The sequence below is a fragment of the Oreochromis niloticus genome, linkage group LG9 (genome assembly GCF_001858045.2).
Source record: "Oreochromis niloticus isolate F11D_XX linkage group LG9, O_niloticus_UMD_NMBU, whole genome shotgun sequence".
Classification (NCBI taxonomy): Eukaryota; Metazoa; Chordata; class Actinopteri; order Cichliformes; family Cichlidae; genus Oreochromis; species Oreochromis niloticus.
The window spans coordinates 23,487,536-23,507,304 of NC_031974.2; positions in this window are offsets into that span (position 1 = coordinate 23,487,536).

The window sequence follows — 19,769 nt, forward strand, 5'->3', positions numbered from 1 at the left end:
CTCGTTGAAGGGTAAATGAGTCACAGAGAAATGGCAGATTGAGGGGTTTATGATCTGGAGGAGAAGCGCAGATGCACTGACATCACCACAAATGTACAAAGTATAAATTTGAATGGAGAGAAAGGAGCCGCCATTTTCTTCTGCTCTAAGACACAGCCCAGTCTTAATCAAAATCCCACACAGGAAGAACACTTGAGTAGCTTAATCAAAGATCAGCCTGCTCGGTATTAATAATAGAGCAGAGTACTGAAATGGAGTTTTACTTATTCAACACTGCACTTATTCGCCTCATATACCTTTAGAACATATTAGGCTCTGGGTGTGGCAGGAGAGGGAAGTGAAGCTAATAAAACTGGTGGAGCCTTTACCTGTTTTGCCATTAAAGTAGCAGATCTTAAAAGCGCCGCGCATTTTAGCGTGCTGCCTCTCTGCCTCTGTGTTGCAGTGCATGCTGGGAAGTTAAAACTATGGTGGCCATGACAATATCAAAAGTTGATGTTTTGGTGCTATTTTATTGATTTCAGATTGCATCAAATGAAATTCAAATCAAATTACATTGTTAAGATGATGGGTCCACTGCAATTTTTAGAAGAGTGGCACTTTTCCAATCCAGTGAAATTATAACACATTATCACAGCCATTTGCGAATTACTCACACCATTTGATCAGTTTGGAAAATTCACTTCCAGCACCCCAATTTTTTCTTTTTTCTTGTTCATGAAACACCACATTGTTTATACTGATTTATGTCCACATTATATTTATATTTTTACATTTATATTTTATGCAGGTGTTTATATTTAGGCTTAGGAAAAGATCATCTGGAGTCATCTAGAGTGATTACTTCAACATTACTTTTTTCTGTGTCTAAAGTCAGAAGAGTCCAAATATGTATAAAATATTCTCGCAGTTTAAATACATAAGATTCAAATTTGGAATTAAAAACAAACAAAAAAAGAATCTCCAATCCATGCCATGTCCACTTACACAAAGAGATAGCATGTTTATAACTATTTCATATTTAATATGCAACAACTGCAAAAGATTGTGTTTAACTAAGACCTATTTTAGTTACTTCTCATTGTGACCGCATGCAAATAGAGGTGACCAACAGCCAGAAGGCTCAGCTCATACTGAGATGTGATTTGGTTTTTAGAAATTAAAAAAAAGAAGAAAAAAAAAATCACAATTAAGAACTGAGAATGATTTTTCCTTTAGTTACTTTTGACTGAGCTCAGATGTTTTTGGCTGAAACTTTACACCAACAATAGATTTTAAAAGCACCAAAGTTTGAGTGGGGACAATACTCTTTATATAAAAATATACATAAATTGAAATAAAAATGAATAAATAGAAATATACGAAAAGTAACAATTAAAGAACGCAAACATGTTTGCTCATAGGATGCAAGACCTTTGTTAGCTTCTAGGTAAATTTGTTTGCGTGCCATTTGTTTGAAATTTGTTTGCGTGCAAAAGTTACTATTCATTTGTTGGAGGTTGAATAATCCAGTAGATTCCATCAAACACTAATGAATGTGATTTTCTAACAAATAACAGAAAAGAACAGAAGTTGCATTAATGGCTCTAATCTTTTAAAAGTACCCCTGTGAGGGAACATTGAAGCTACAGCTATCAGTAAGTAAGGCAGTCCCAGACTGGTGAATAACAGGAACACAGAAAGACATATAAGGAATGGATAGCTTACTTTATACTAATTGGTAAAAGATTTATACAAAGTTGCATAAATTTCCACCGCACCTCTGTTTGTGTTCTGTCAGTCTGGCAGCAGGTCCTGTATTTACTGAGTTTTATTAACTTCTTATCTGCCTTTATGATTAAACATTTGTTTTACATTCTTGTGTCTCTTATTAAACTGTCAACGGTCAACACCTGGCAGTTAGATTTGGACTCCTGAGCATAACTGAGTTTGGAAGCATAGAGGGCTTTACCAGTTTGCATCTCAGTATAGCTGGTTCTTGTCTGTTGTCTGCAAATATAACCTATTGTTTACACCACTCACATGCTGCACCTTTCTCTGGGTGCTCACATGTACCACCCAACTACTACAATTGCCAATCAAGAACCACTCCCTCAGGTGATGTCCTGCTGATATGTACTTAGACTCGTCCTCTACTGTTGATCTTTACAAACTAACTTCAATAATTTCTTCCTGTAAATCATCAAAAAGTTTACAACATGCAATACTGTTGATGATAACATTTAATTACATACTAGACTACAATACAATTATTGGTATTAAAGGAAGTGTGCTGCAGTGGTTTGTATCATATCAATTTGATGCTTGTAAATTGCGAGGGGGTCTTCCTCACACACTAAGGTTAATTATGGAGTTCCGCAGGGTTCTGTTCTGGGACCAATACTTTTTACATTACACATCCTTCCTTGGGCAATATTATTAAAAGGTAAAGTGTGCATTTTTATTGCTGTGCAGATAATACCTTGCTGTATTTATCCATGAACCCAGATGACACACAAGAATTAGTTACTTTAGGCATGTTGTGAAGCCATAAAGACCTGGATGACCTCTAATTTCCTCTAAATTCAAATAAGGCTGAAGTTATTGTACTGGGCCACAAAAATCTTAGAAACATGAGATCTAACCACCTACCTACTCTAAATGACATCACCTTGGCCTCCAGCAACACTGTGAGAGTCAGTTTTCATCAGGGTATGTCCTTCAATCCACACACTAAACAAATATATAGGACTGCTTTCTTTGATTCGTGCAGTTTATCTAAAATGAGAAACATTATATCTCAGTGATGCTGAAAAACTAGTTCATGCATTTATTACTTCTAGGCTGGACTGTTGTGATTCATTATTATCAGGCTGTCCTAAGAACTCCCTAAAAAGTCTCCAGTTGATCCAAAATGCAATAGCAAAAGTGCTTATAGCGACAAAAGGGAGAAACCACATTTTTCTTTTACTGCTTCTCTTGAATTGAATGTAAAATCTTGCTGCTCACATAAAAATCTTGAATAATCAGGACCTGTCATATCTAAAACCTCATTATCCAATAACTTTATCCTAATAGAGCTCTACACTCTTAACTGCAGGCTTAATTGTGTGTCCCAAAGTTTCTTAAAGTAGAATGGGAGTCTGAGCCTTCAGCTATCAGGCCCCTCTCCTGTGGAGCCAGCTCCCATTTTGGATTTTGGGGAAAGACACTTTCTCTACTTTTAGGATTAAACTTAAAACGTTTGTTATCGATAAAGTTAATAGTTCAGGCTGGATCAGGTAACCCTGAATCATCCTTTAGTTATGCTGCTATAGGCTCATCCTGCTCCAGGACTTCTCGTCATACACTGAGCTTTTCTTCTCCACTCCCCTATTTTCACTCCCTTTGCTTTATATACAACTTCATCATGTCATTTTTTAAATTTTTTCTTAGTCTGTGCTTTCGCTTGTTTTTTTCTTTTCCCTCACTTCCCCACCATTCAGTGCAGATGGCTTCCCCTCCTTGAGTCTGGTTCTGCCCGACATTTCTTCCTGTTATAATGGAGTTTTTCTTTCCCACCATTGCTAAGTGCTTGTTCATAGGAGGTCATCTGATTGTTGTGGTATTCTCCTGTAGGGTTTTTACCGTACATTATATAGTGCCTTGAGGTGACTGTTATACAAATGAATTTCCTGTATTTCATCAAAATGAGTAATTGTGGTTTATATTTATGTATATATGTATGTTTTATTTATTTGTAAATTTACAAATATAATATAAACATAAACAAAAATTGTATTATTAATAATAAATAATCAATATGTCTGTCAATTATTTCCTTCCTTTTTCAAATTTCTAACAATGGCACTTTTGGTCCTCCACACACACACACAGGGGTGAGAATGTGAATACAAATATCCAGAACCAGGGTTTTGTGCTTTATACACAAAGAGCACTTCTTACACTGCAGTCACACCAAATTACATGCTGCAGGTAGCTAATAAATGGTATAATAGCTTTTTCTATCATTGTCCTTGCATGACATTATAATATGGGGGAGCTTCTGATATACTTTATTAGACCTGAGTAGCAAAGCCACTGTTTATGTTGGCTAATGTCACTGGCAAAAATGGGGTATTTATCGTCCTCTAGGTCTCATAAGCACCTCATTTAAAGTTGTCTAGACACTATTGGTGGGCACCTGGTTTAACAGTATGGAGACATTTTTGCAAAGGAACCGCAGGTCGCAGTGTGCTTTCATAATGATTGACAGGGTGAGTCTGCCACCTGCTTTGGTACTGTAGCTTGCTAAAAGCAGCTGTTTTCACACACTCTCAAATGCATAACTCATTGTCAGATTATCTGTATATCTCAACTCTCCACACCCTTATTTCATTTCTAAATCCCAGCACCCTCCTCTCAAGTGCTCCTGGAGAGAACAGAGGACATCTCGCAACATCACACCTGTCTTCCCCAAGGGCAAAATGGCTTGGGAAAATATCTGAGGTAGGCTTTGCCTTTCTCACTCCTCACTTTCTCTCTGCAGTCTCTTGCTGCAACTCAGGAGGTCAGCCCATGTTGGAAATTACTGTGTTTTAACAATATCATGACTAATTTTCCCAGCCAGTAGTCTGACACAAAGTACTGGATGTTCAAAATAACAGACTTGCCCTCTAAATTGTCGCTATTTTTAATAGGCTGACCTAAATCTTGTCTGGGTCAAATAGAAACACTGTGTATATACTGTATAGCTCTCTGTTTAAATTCAAACAAAGCTGTTTTTAAGATAATCTTTCAGACGTGGCTTTAAGATATGCCACAGTCTTATTTAAATTATGAATCTGTGTTATTCTTGAAGGTTATTTTCAATAACTTGAGTTGTGAACATGGGGCTTTATCTCTTAATGCCTATAATTCCTTTGAGACAAAGGGCAAAATGGAGGAATTGACGGGAAATCAAACACTGTCTATGAAGCCGTGTCTGGCCATGTCACTTCAGGACTCACAACCTTAAGACAAAACATGCAGGCGTTACACAGGATTATTGAAAAGAACCTGGGCAAACAAAAGCCTGTAGCAGTACAGTCGGATAGAGATTCGTACAGTGACAGCAACAATGGACATGTGTGGTGTGAGATAGGCAGGCGTCAGCTAATTAGCTCAGTGGGAACACCCTATTGTTTAGGGTTCGAGGCAACTGCGCGTCAATGGCACCTCACTTGTAGATTTTTATGCTGCAGACTGGGTTCGATGTGTCTGGGCTATTGTTGAGCTAAATGCTATTAACTTTTAAGCTGAGTGACGCATAAAAGTGAAGCTGGTGTAAATTACAATTCCCCTGCACATAATCCACTTGCTGATGGAAAACATTACAGGGGCCTTGTCTCTTGACAACAGATTACAGCTGTGGCTTTACCCTACCCCACTCGCAAACAGGAGAAACCATGGGATTTCTGTTTTTATCCGCCCCATCCCTTCTTCATCTTCTTTCTCTTCCTCCCTCCCTAACTTCCCCCTTTTCTGTCCTCGCGTTCTCCCATTGATCTCACAGTGGTATTCAGTATGTGCCAATGGTTCATGCCTGCAGGGGGGCCACCAAATCCATTATCAGGTAGGACAACAGTTTTCACACTGCTTCACTCACACAGTATACTATATGGAAGAGAGAAGGCAGGGGGATGATGGGGGATGAGGTATACAATAGGTTTTCAAACCAGATTATGAGCCACTGGAAATATAATTTAAACACTGCAAATAACAGTTAAAAAACTGATGACTGTATTATCCACAGTGCAGATATAAAAAAGTGTGATCCAGCATAAGGGAGCAGAATGTCAATATTCACATAAATCTAACAGATTTAGAGTTTACATATAAACATCATGGGTGTGAATATTAATTTTGACTTTGGATGATTCCTTTAAACTGTTCTTTTTCCCAGCCCAAATTTACCATGAAATTTGCCCTTATGATGAATGTATTTAAACTTATAACCACAACTGCACATTCATCTCCTAGACATAGCTGACAGTTCCCACTGTATTTACTGATACTGTATAATGTGATATATAATCAAGACAAGCCTGTGCAAAACGTTAAACAAGTTCAAATGTGTTCGAGGGTAAATCCTTGTGACAGTTGAGCAGCTCAACATGTTACCTGCATGACTTCAGAGATAATATTAGATGAAGCATGAGCATGAAGTATGTCAAGTGGGTGGCTTTTTTTTAGCATCCCAACAACCAGATATTATAATACATAGCTAATGTTAGAAGGTCTCTAATTACTCATTATAATATAAGGATAGAACAAGTCACATCATATAAACAGTTGTCAGGATCACAAATCAGCAAGACGTCTGCTGATCTAAAGTAACATTTCTTGACCCAGACATCCACAGAAAGCTGCATCATAGTCTGATGCTGTGGGTTTGGTGCCTCAGTGGGTTTTGCTTGTTGGGACTGGTTGAGATATTGGGAACACTGAAACACTACCGGCAACTGGCAGCATTTACTTATTCTCACACACACACACACACACTCACACAGGCAAACTGCGGACTAACCAAGGACCAATGTAGCAGTACTGATGGCCAGTGTGCCAGCCTGAGCGTGAGTGTGTCTAATTCTCGACTAATGCTGTCTACCCCCCAGGTCCACTGTCCTTGGCTGCCTGCCACTCTCTCAGTACTCACTATGCTCTTTTAAAAGCCTTTCAAGGAAAAGGTCAGGGGCAAAAAGTGAGACAAAAAAAAGAACGACACAAGAATACTCACTCAACATATATAAGAGACAGGTGTACTCTATGTACAATGTTTAGAACAACTAGCAGTATTTCAATTGGAGGTAGAAAAAAACAATATAGCAGTTAGATTTTTTTTAGCGACCTCTGAATTTAAACAACATTAAGATAAACATTTAGTTATTCATTCTCAATGTGAAAGTAGTAAATTAAAAATAAAGCAGCTTCAGCTGTTATACTGTCTGTTTGAAGCAGCCATAATCAAGTGCTTCTTATTTCCCCACATTATGTATCTAGTAGAAACAGATGCCATTTAAACCACCATTTAACCTGAAATTTATTAACTCTGATCAAACCTTTCACCTGTTCCCCCACTCCCACATAGTCAATATCCAACTGCAACACACAGCTCCAAGTTAACCTTGCAAAAATTCCCTCTTGTTGCTTTTCACCTGCTCTCCCTTGTGTTAAGTTGAAGGCAAGTTTTAGCTACTGAGAGCATGTATTCAGAGATTAACATAAATGTGTGTTGCGGTTAGGGCCCTAGGCCCTGTGGCTTAGTGACATTGTGCTGGAGGCTCTCCCTTATGAAACCTGACGCCTAGAGCAAAGCTTACAGATAATGGGTCAGCTGGAGGAGGGGGGGGGTGTAATGTAAGTTGCAGCAGAGCAAACTAACCAGTCGGGCCAGTGTGACTCGTTGTTATTTTGTGTGTTTCCGTGTGAGAGCCAAGCTTCTGATTTTTCCTTTCATATACCCACAAGGTATATTTGGCTGCACACACATCCAACGGCACAGGGTACATCTGTACGCATACGAGCGGCACACACAGACACGCAATGCAGAAATATAATTTGATAATTTTGCTTGCATCTGGTGTTAACAAGGCGTGTCCAGGAGCACACCTATCAAAGTGTGTCATCTACGGCACCTAAGGCCCTTTTTGAATCCTCCACTCTCCACCCTCTTTCTCAGGTTTTGTTCTCTCGAGGAACCCAAAATAAATATGCCCCCCACACTGTTTGAAACATATTGTCATCACTTTCACCCCCAAGATATGAATTTCAAGGAAAGAACCACTGGCATTTTTTTGAGAGATGCCAAAGCATAAATGCTGCGCTTCAGGTAATGGAATAATACTGATTATATTTAGAACAGTAAGATCCTTAGTGAAATTTCAACACTTGACTCATTCATTTTTCTTTCATCGTATTTGATCGTGTGCTCTCTAGTAGGACTGCCTAAAAACACAGGCCATCTACAACAAAGACAACAAAGGGGTTTTGAGAGTGATATTTTAACCTCAATAAAAAATAAGGGGAAAGTAGAGCAAAGCATACTGAACCACATATTATATGTTGTTGCATGTTACAACTCAATTTAACCTAAACAATGCCACAGAAAACACCTCTAAAAACAGGGAATTAAGTATTGTTTAGATCTCGTTTTCATCTCGCTGTCATATTAAGTATCTAATCTGACGGCGGATTGACAGATGAACAAACAATCCTGACGTCTCAGTCCGTAACAGCTGCACTTAATGATGCGACTACTGTTCATGACATGGAGGGAATGATGATAAAAAATTATATCAAAATTCATTCACAATTATATACTTACATCCATGGGCATAAGTCATGTCTTGGAGATAAAACGATAGAGTGGTATATTTAAAGGTTAATGGCCTTGGGTGTCTACGTGCATGTGACTGTGCATGCACGGCTGTATGTGAATGTGTTTTCATATGAACTTATGAGAATATGCGCAAATGTCTGCTCACATGTGCACATATCGGGTAAGACAGATGAGGGTGACAGATGTGAGTGTATTCGTGCATGTGGGTGTGTGCGGGATGGGGTTGGGGGGATGAGCTGGGGTGGGGTGTGGTGTGGGGTATTCGTGTGTGCATGATTGAAAAATGTCGAAAAGACATGGGAGCACAATGACGGTTTCATCCGTCTCCCCATCACTGCCTTCATCCCTCCTTCCCCTACTTTCCTAAAGGCACAAACTCTGCCAGTTGTCACCGTAGAGTATTTCAGGCCTGCTGAAGCACTCCACTCCTCGGGAGGAGAATGTCAGCCCAGGCTTGGGGCAGTTTTGACAAACAGAGTATATATTGATACATGATAAAGTATGCTAGAAATCACCCGACTGCTGAGGGCTACTATAGTTTTAATATCATCATTTGAATTAACAAGCATTCTGTGGAGAAATAATGAGCTTTCATTATTCAGAACATCATCCTTACCCCGGCGGAGACTCGCAGGGCTATTAGTGCTTGAGAACTTAATGAAAAGAAGATAAAGAAGGTTTGAGATAAAAGTTTGAATGGCCACACTCGGTAACCAGAGTTAAAATTTAATGCAGCCCCAGTGGATGACGGATGAGCTTCTTATCTGGGGCCTGGGGAATGGGTAGACAGGGGATCCGCTTTGGAAGGTGCCATTCTGGGGGAGGTGAAGAATGTGAACCCTTCCCACTTTTTCTGACAGGCCCAGTGCGGTGTGCTAACCTGGGTGGACCCCCCACCCCACTTACTCAGTGATTCATGACAACCCGTAGATAGTTGGATGTGTCACTGAAAAAACACATACAGGATTTAAAAAATCACAAAAAAACCCCACTGTTGCTTTGCCAAAATGACATCCCATTAAATTAACTCAGATTTGATTGTTTAATATTTCCAACAGTGTGCCCAAAATTAAGTCTGCTTCTCTTCCCTTCTGTAAGCTAGAGCTACAGTGTATTACATCATTAATGATTAGTTATCACCAAGAGAAGATAACTAATGCATATAGGAGTTGGCAGTTTAAGATCAGCAAAGGCTAAAAAAAGTTACAAACCTACACACACTATATGGAAAAAAGCACTGGGCCACACCTCTTGACCATTAAAGCTGGGTGTTTTCAGTCCAGTTGCCACAGGTGTATAAAATTAAGCACCTAGTCATGCAGTCTATACTTACAAAAAAGTATAAAAGAAGTTTTTTTTTCTAAAGATCTCTAAATTTGGGCATTGTACTGTAATGGGAATCAATCACTGCAACCACAGCAGCTCAGCCACAATGTGGTAGACCATGTAAAGTTGCAGAGCAGGGTCACAGAGTGTTGCATTGCATAGCGTGTAAAAGCTGTCAGTGTTCTGCTGACTCAATAAAAAAGTCATATACATGTATATAATATTGCAGAAATTAGGGACAGCTACAAGTACCTGGGAATCCCACAGATGAATGAGAACCCCGAAGAGGACACCCATAACTAACAAATACCTGCAGAGGGAAAGGCAAGTCCTGAGGAGTCAGCTGAATGGAATGAACACGATCGAGACAATTAACACCTACACCCTCACTGACATCAAGACCAAGAAGCTCCTGACCATGCATGGAGGATTTCACCCCAAATCCAGCACCCTGAGACTGTACGGTATGTACAGCAGAGACAAGAAGTGGCTAACATCCAGAAATCCTACCGGTGGATGGACAAAGCTGGACTGAAAGGCAACACAGAGGCAGCACAGCACAGGAACAAGCTCTCAGCACAAGATCGATAGAGGCTGGGGTCTAACCACACCAGGCAAGACCCCAGGTGCATGCTGTGCAAAGATGCCCCTAAGACAATCCAGCCCATAACAGCTGGGTGCAAGATGCAAGATGGAACGCCATAACCAAGTGGCCAGTGGCCATAGCCAGTTATGGCCACTTGGCGTTTTTTTTTCACCAAACTTTTCATCTGTTTTATTTAATTTTTTTGCATTTTCAGTCATATTTATACATGCAAGACTGCCCTAGGATGGATTCTCTTCACTCATCAAACTCTGTTATGATGCCCTTTTCCCTTAACTAGTGTTTGTTGCTTTATTCCCTAAATGTGCTTTTGCTGCACTGTATTACATAATTGACATACACTGAGATGTCAAGAGATTTAAAACAAATCAAGCAAAAATATTTTAATTCAACCTAAAACTTAGCTTAAGACAATGAGTAATAATGAAAACGCAGTTATTTGGAGAATAATCTGTTGATGGGGAAACATACAGGTAGAACAGTCCAAGAACACACTCATAACACACAATACACATTGGAAAGCACACACACAAGGAAAAAAGACCACAGCAACCACTCATAGAGTGCCTCTGCTTGATGCTGTGTTTGTCCCAAGGGCCTTAAGGGAAGTATGTTTGCTTGCTGAACCATTGTGAAGTCTCCAACAGACATGTCTAGTTTGCTGCTGTGCTGGGCTGTGCTGTTCTCTGCTGGAGGAGATCTCGGTGAATGGGAGGGGAATGCATTGATTTGATGAATGAGTGCATATTTGTGGGACTACTGGTGGCCAATGTGCAGTCTGGTGTGAGAAGTTATTTTTGTGGCTAGAACTTGACAACAAAGCCTTTAGCTCTAAGACGGCGAGAATCACAGCTCAGTGAAAGGCTACCGCAGATTTTATTTTCCCAAACTGTCTCGTAATCTGTCTTTTAAATTTATTTTAGTGTACTTTGAACATTTTTATTTCATATGTGCTGTCAGGGATTTTTAAGGATACTGAACTAAGCACAGAATTAACATAATGGCATCATCTGCATAAAGAGAACCCTTTGAAACTGGATGAATTACTTTATGAAGAAGATTTCAACTAATGTGTTTCATAATTCTCAGCTCTGTAATTCTGATGTGCACTGCTGACACAATACTTTAACAAGAAAGTAAAACGAGAGATGTTGTCCCGCACAGAAAAAGAGTTTGGGTTTTACAGCTTCTTCCCTTAAGCTCAAGTGACTAAATCGAAAGAATTTAGGGCAATGCTTGTATTATAGCAATGTGTTGCACCTTGTCCCATTCCCATACATCAAGACACATACATATGCTGCCAATGTGCTTTTCAGTTTATAAAACTTTTAAGTTGGCCAATATAATCTTTTTAAAATAACCAATTAATACTTCTACCAGAACTATAAAGTTTGACATCAAACCCAGGTGTTTTATGGAAAAAGTAAATATATCATTCAAATGTGTGTGACTCAACAACTTTTATGGCTATAAGTGGTTCACACTTCAAAGAAACTGTTTAATTTTTTAAGTTCCTATAAAGGTTCCTTATCCATCATGGCAACTCCATTTATAGAGGCTATATAACTTTAATTAAGCACACCCATGTGTTGGCTGGTACAACAACTTGACACAGAGCAGAAACAATACGACCTGGTTAAAGACACGTGAGGGGGAAAAGGGAGGCTAGGGTTTCACGGGCTAGCTGAAATTCTGGGTTTCCCAGAAGCACTGTAGCCGTGGTGGTACTTCAGGGTTAAAGCCAGTTAAATTTGGAATCCAAGTGTGTGTTTTTCTCTTAGAAATACAGATATAAGATGGAAAACAAATGGTTTACAGAGTCATATGTAACTGACATCACCGATTGTTGTTTTTCAATGGAGAACTACAAATTTAAAGGTAAATTTAAATATGTTGTTTAAGAGAATCAAGGAAACTGAGGAGAATGGACTGATTCAAAATGATAAGTGCATCACTGAATGCACAACATGTTGGACCTTTAATGAGATGGGCAACAGCAGCAGACCACTCCTGTCAGTTTATACCAGAAACTAAGTTTATAATATTATAAACTTATAATCTGCACAGTGTTACCAAAGCAGAAAAATGTTGCCCAGTCTGGCGAGTCTCAATTTCTCCTGTGACATTCGGGTGGTAGGGTCAAACAACATGAATGCATCATGACTTGTATCAAAGGTTCAGGCTAATGACGTGATGGTGTGGGGGTTCCTTCTTGGCACCCTTGGGGTCCTTTAGTAAGAACTGATCACCATTTGATCACCACAGCCAACTCAATTATTGCCGCTGACCATGCCCATCCCTTTATGACCACAGCATATCCATCTCCTGATAGCTGCTTCAAGGAAGATAACATGTCATGTAATAAAGCTCAGATAATCTCAAACCAGTTTCCTAAACATGAGAATGAAATCACTGTGCACAAATGAGCTCCCCAGTCACCAAAACTCAATCTAATACAGCATGGATTGGGCCTGGGATATGGAAGATTTACATCCCTTACATATATGCAGCAACATTCACATTTTTACCACTACATATTAAACTAGTACCTTTTGAGACTTTGTGTTGGTTGGTGTCTTCTTTAGGACAGAGGTGTGGCACAATTAGTAACTTTCCTATAATTTGCTCTAATGATGAATCATACTTGGTTTCACTTTGAGATATTTGTGGCCTGCTTGAACTATCCATGGCATCTGTTGTTTATCTAGTTGTTCTGTAAATGTATGAGGAATATTACCCCGATGTGTGTGGTCATTGGCTGTTGCAAGCCTGAAAGGGCATTTAGACACTTGTTCAAGGATATAAAGCCTTTCAAGGTTGACTCTCCCTCCTTTTTTAATATATGTAAGATTGACAGTCATACCAGTCATATCAGAGTTTAGTTAACATTTAAGTGTTGATCTTCAACATTTTTTCCTCCTGCAAAAAAAAAAACAATCACAGAAGGGTTAAATGTGACACAAACAGCAGACTTACATTAAACCCCTTTTTTGTAATTTAAAGGAATTTATAGGGGGCTCAATACTGCTACATTTACAGATTATCTCAGCCTTTGTAATTCAGTTGCATTGCATCATTTTTTATGGGACGAGGCAGGGATAGCTGGAGGGGAGGGTTGGGGGATGGAGGGGAGCTCGGTCTAAGTCCTGTACAAGTATTCACACGCTCAAAAAGCAGGCAGGCATCATAAAAAATGGCTCACTAATCATTTCAATACAGCACTGAGGTAGGCAGGAAGATAGCTTTATGTCCACAAGCACACACATTCCCAGCAACAGGTGACATTCATGAAACCTTCAGGGACATTACGAGAAGATGACATACGATAAGAAGTGAACTCAAGGAAGCGAAAGAAAAGGGTAGCAAATGAGTAAGAAATTAAATAAGTTGGATAGTTTGTGTTATGATCCACAAGAGAGGGAGAGAAAAGAAAAGCAGACTCAGAAGTGATGTAACAGCTCCACACATCAGAGGCAGCAGAGAAGAAGGTGGTGTGTTTTTACAAGGTGAGCGTGCCTGAGACGTGGAGACACCTCATTTAGATAACTGGAGTAGTGAGCCACTGTCATCTCAAGGGGGATCTTGCTCCTAATTTCCCTTGGAATCACAAACAGCTGTTGTTTAAACTAGATCACATCACTGTCACATGGCTGCGGGGGCTTGGAGTAGTAGCTCTGCTGCTACTACTGACTGTCACCATCCAATAGCCATTTTTAACGCTGATCCCTTTCAGGTACTTTAATGTTCTTGCCGTCTCCCGAGACTGGGGGTGGTGGAAAACAGAGCAAGAGAAATCTGATAATGAGAAATATGTATTTCTTTAATAAGCGCTGACCTAAGCTCAAAAGAACACATAAGCCTGGTGTCCAAACCCCGCTAACACAGAGGCAATCTATTCCGCCCTCTCTGTCGTTTTCTCTTTTACTTTCCAACAGGATGTGTGGGCCCCATCTCTGTCCTTTCTTTCCCAGGATCCCATGCTCGTGCCATGTGTTGCTGCTGATCACAAACATATGGTTTAAATACAATGAGCAGACAAAACAACAAATGCCGACATTAGGATAGATTACTTCCCCTATTCTTTAAATTTCTTTCATAGCATGTGATCTGATGTGACCTAAAATGTTTAAATAAAACATAAATGTTAATGCAATTTCTGTACACATGGAGTATGTCAGCAACACTTAGTGCTGTTTAACAGGTGATACAATTTTCTTTAAAAATTGCCATTTGTATCAGTTTTCTTAGTACCAACACAAACACAGAGCCACAGTCTGTCTTCAACTTATGACTCAAGATATCAGGTGATCTTACTCTACACAAAGGAATTTTGTAATAACTATGATATGCAAACTTTTCAGACTGCCTAAATGAGGAGCTAATAAACACCTTTGTGATGTTCAAAAATTAGCAGTGGTTTTAAGTACTGACACTAAGACATACTTAGCGTTGTGCTCTCAAAGACATGATGTAGCTTAGACAGTCTTGTATGACACAGATTGCAAGACCCTTTAAATGCAGTCAAATTTAAGTCCGGTCATATACTCGAACTACCTCATTCTTTGGTCAACTTCAACTATATTTTTTCCTGTATGTTATTAATAATAACTGGCTAATTTTTTGAATATGAATGAGCAAACTTTGGCTTTAAATCAGGTTTAAATCTGTCCCCAGAAGTCAGATGTGAAGGTTGAAGGCAAAGAAATATCACACAGTCATGTTTACTTCAATCCACATTGAAAAGTCCCCGTGGAGATCCGTCTACCTTACCTCAGCCAAGAAACAGTAACCATTCTAACAACAGCATACTCAAAATCATATTTTACATAATTAGGGTGTACTCTAGCTAGCCTAGAGGCTTAACTGGAAGCATCCCTTGCATTTACACAACTGACAGTTCAAAGTTTGTGTGTGTGAAAGAGAGAAAGAAAGATGGCAGCACGCTGGAGCGATTCTCTGTAGACCATGCTTCAGGAGACAGACGTGAGTGTAAAGAAGCAAAAATGCAAATGAGTCCATCCATCCAAGGCAGCACTCAAACCTTTTACACATGTGAACTTTAAATACCACCCACCCGACTGTTTCCCATTGCCTGTCTGTCAGTGCCTGTCTAAAGAAAGGGCAGTGGACTGAACTTTTTAGTCATTGATTATGTGATTATACTGGCTTAGCGTTTATCTAGCACCAGTCTGCAATATGTCTCATGAGACACTCAGTTCTTTTAGGACTGTGTGTGAAGGATAAGTGTGAGTGGGTGTTCTTTCTTACATGTTTGCGTGTTTGATCAGCGACTCCTTATTTCACCCATGTAGTAACTGAATGGTATTGTGGGGCAGAATTTTTTAGTTGTATCCGCTTCTGATAGAGCTTCTCTAAACCTTTGTGTTGGGAACAGAGTGGCTGCTATCTTAAAATTCGTATTTTATCCAATTGCATCTAAGAAAGCAGCATTGTCTTTGAATCTCAACTCATGAACTGAAAAGCACTGTTGTGTGTTGCTCATTGCCTTCCTATTGTGCGGGATCTGCCTGCTGTGCTGATTACAAAGTAAGGGACAAATCATCAGGTGAGTCAGAGCGAGAAGCATTCCTTCATCAACAGTTCCCCTGCGAGCCTGAGAGTTACCACACAGTCATACCCGCAGACACGAATACAAAAACACACACATATACACACACACAGACTCTGCAGGTGTGCCATAAATTAAGTGCATGAGTAACTGTCTGGAAGAGGGAAAGAAAAAACTGATCCTGAGAGACATTAAATGTGAGCACACACTCATAAACAGATGTATGCAAGTTCCCCTCTTGCACACACAAGAACAGAAGTACGTACACAGCAGGGTAATGTTTACGAACACGTATAAATCCCTGTTGTGTGTGTGTGTCTGTGTGTGCTTGTGTGTTTTTAACACCGCATTTTACCATGACAGGCGGCCCAGCGGTGAAGTGGTTAGCACTGTCAACTCACAGACCTGAATCCGCCAGCCAGGTGGAACCTTTCTGTGTGGACTCTGCATGCCTCCCTGTACCTGCACGGGCTCTCTCCAGGTTCCCCGGCATCCTCCCACAGTCCAAACACATGTTTGTTAGATTAACTGGGGATTTTAAATTGGCCATAGATGTGAATGTGAGCATCTCTATGTGTTGGCAACGTGACACACTGACACTCTGGCACAGGGTGTACACACCTTTCAGCCAATTACATCTGTGATAGGCTCCACCTCTAACCCCCACCATACCCCATAACCCCTAACTGGACAACAGGTTAAGAAAATTACTGCATACTGCAAAAAAAAATTTTTTAGTAAAATATATGTGCCCCCTACTAGTTGAACATGTGCTTCACTCTGTTCTGAGAAGGCCTGTCTATGTATATAAATATATATATATACATTTTCTTTTAGTGGCAGTCACTGTGGAATGTGGTGAAAGGCTGTGGCAACTTGACAATCCAGTTCTGCATCCGTGTGTGACAAGCCACACCAAAAGGTCAGTAACTTGAAAGCCTGGAAGCAGCTTCAAAACAGAGCTCCGCACTTCTGACAGCTACATAATGTTTGTAGAAGTCTAAACCTGTTTGTGAGGTATGAAAATGGAACATTTTGAAATGGGTGGGTTTTAATGAAAACCTGCCAAGAATACCTATTGCTTTATCTTGATGGCTCAACAGTGGAAACACTTTCGTAACAATGCGTTGGGGAAAGGAGATGTTCAGTGAAGGAGGCTTGTAAGTAGGAGCACTCAGGAACAGAATACTGCAACATGTTTTCAGTTATATTCAGTAGATTTTTTCTCATGTGAGCAAACATTATGACAAAATCACTGCCCCACTTTTGGCATGTACATATTTTAATTTTTAATTTTAGTCCCAATTCAAAAATCCTTAAAAGTGCTTCAGATAATTCCCATTTAATGCAAGCAGATGTTCATCTTCCCAAAAAATCATTATAAAGTTATTGTTCTGAAAGTGCCACCATGTAGATGTTTAATTTTATGAAGAAATAACCTGTTGCCACTTTGGTATGCACTTGCGTAAGGGAAACTTGATTGACATCCTCAAAAGAATTTAAACGTATGTGGGCTGATCTTAACACAAAATGCTCATAGATGCAGCCGAGCTATTCTTTAAGCTAAGAAGTAATCAGTACACAGGCATCAGCACTGGCTCTCTTTGTCTCAAAACTCTGCAAAGTCACATTAAACTTGGGCTCACACTTTATTTTTTTTGGAGGACTCTGAAAAATTAATTTGTAAGCCTGACACAAATAAACAGCTCATGCATAAATATGCCCGTAACTTTAAGACAAAAGGAGAACAGCTCTATCTTCGTTGCAAGGAAGGGATTTCTCTTCTTATCAAAGCTACACAGGGCAAGATTAAAGAGTCAAAATCCTCCCAATGTAGTGTGTAGTGTGTGTGTGTGTCTGCGTGCGTATTTGCTCCTGCATGCCTGCCCCCGGATGTTCTCGCTCCTTCTCCTCCCTCCCTCTTGTCACTCTCCCCGTAGCATTATGAGCTAGCTGCCAGGCTCTCCTCTTTAGCATCCATCCATCCATCCCTCCATCTTTACCCCTTAAGGAGTCTGCATTAATCAGTTCTTTTCGAAGGAGGTCCTACTATGGTGGCTGCTGTGTTTCCTCCCATTTGTTTCCACACAGATGTGACCTACAGTGAAGTTACACCAATTCATATACAGCGGAATCACATGGCCAGTCAATAACATTCAATAACAGCAAGCCAATTGCCTATTGATGTGTCCACTATTCAACCCAAACACTGTACATCCTGTGGATTTTGGACTGCATCAAGAAAAAAACCCTCACGTAAAGTAACTTAAATAAACTATCAGTAGGGAGAGTGATAAGGTCAGTATTACAGAAAAGTAATAACAAATTTAACAAACAGAAAGAGTGGCCAATCCTTCCTGCAACAATGTTTAAGTATTAAAACCTTTTCTTTATCCTGCAACAGTAATACAACACAAAGCCTCAGGAATTTTTCTTAACCTGAAGAAACTCTTTTGCAGGTAGTAATATGGCTGAGACATCTACTTAGAAGTCTGGAGGTTAAATTTGAAGTACTGTTTCATAATTCAGTAATGAGCAAAAACATTTTTAGTCCTGACCTTTCGTGATGTTTGCCATAGTTACAGATACAAACCACATGCAGGCACATCAGGTTTCAGCGTACAGCAGTGGTTCAGGTTAGAAGCAGATTAGAAAGGGCAGTTTTGTTCCACAGCAGTCAATCATATTTGAATAAACTACATTTTCACAAGCTAATTATGTGTATCTGAGTCCATTTTGTGCAGCAGAAATGAAGTTAAGGTCATTCAGTTTCTGTCCTACTCTGGAATTTGAATAACTCATGTGCAAAATATTAAAACATACATTTGGTGTCTAAATTGCGCTTCTCCTGAGACAACATGTGAACCAATTTGTGGAAAAGTAGTTCCAAAATAGTATTTATAGAAATAATTAAAATGAAATAGCTTTTGAGCACCTCCCAAAAAGGCAACTTTTGGTTACCAAATTGCAGGTAAAATAAGTTATTTTTGTTTTGATTGTATTGATATGTGCCTTTTAATAACTGTTAAACCAGTTTGACATAAATAAATAAATAATTTTGCACTGCACATTGCATGTACGCAACACTGTTACTGGAAACTATTCAGGAAAATCAAGTCGTGTCGTAACACCGAGGTCAGTGCTCGTTGATGTTTTGTATTCTTCCAGTCTTTTCTGACTAGATTGAGTATGTCAGTCTAACGAAACAAAACACATCAATTTCAGTTTCCTTACTTTTTTTATATAACTACATTTGACATTGCATTACTTTCCCCTGTTGGCATCTTTCTTGTTTTTGAGAAAAATACACAAATACTGCACAACCCTATTAGGATACATGTAAAGCAAATGTTACAAACATATGTTAAAACCATATAAAATATTATTAAGCAACATTTCTGTGGTCCTGAGTATTTATTTTTCACACTTATGTCCTAAACTACAATTAAAAGTAATATGTTCATTTAACACTGTTATCTAGTGGAACTTACTTTAAGATCAGCCCTGTTATAAAAAAACTGTAACAAAATGACTAATGAAAAGTTGGGCTTATCTAAAACTGAATGCAGTATCAGGGTAACTAGTTTTAACTTAATGGTGATGGTTTATTCATAGCACACAACAACTAAAATATCTTATAAAAATGTGCAGTTAATGCCTCATCTGAGCAAGAATAATTTTTAATGGTTTATTGTTAGTGTCTTAAACGCATAATGGAGTATTATAAAGTAAAGGGTCTATTTTTTTATTTTACCAGTTTTGAAGCCTAAATCATCCTCATTCTGGAATGACCCAGTAGTGGTTTGTCAAAAGTACAAAATGTGGCACAAAGAGGTACCTGATACTAAAGATGAGCCTGTTTAGACCCAAATTTTTTAAAGTGCTCATTTATTTTTGCTATAGTTAGAAGATCCACAGAGCAATTTTTATTA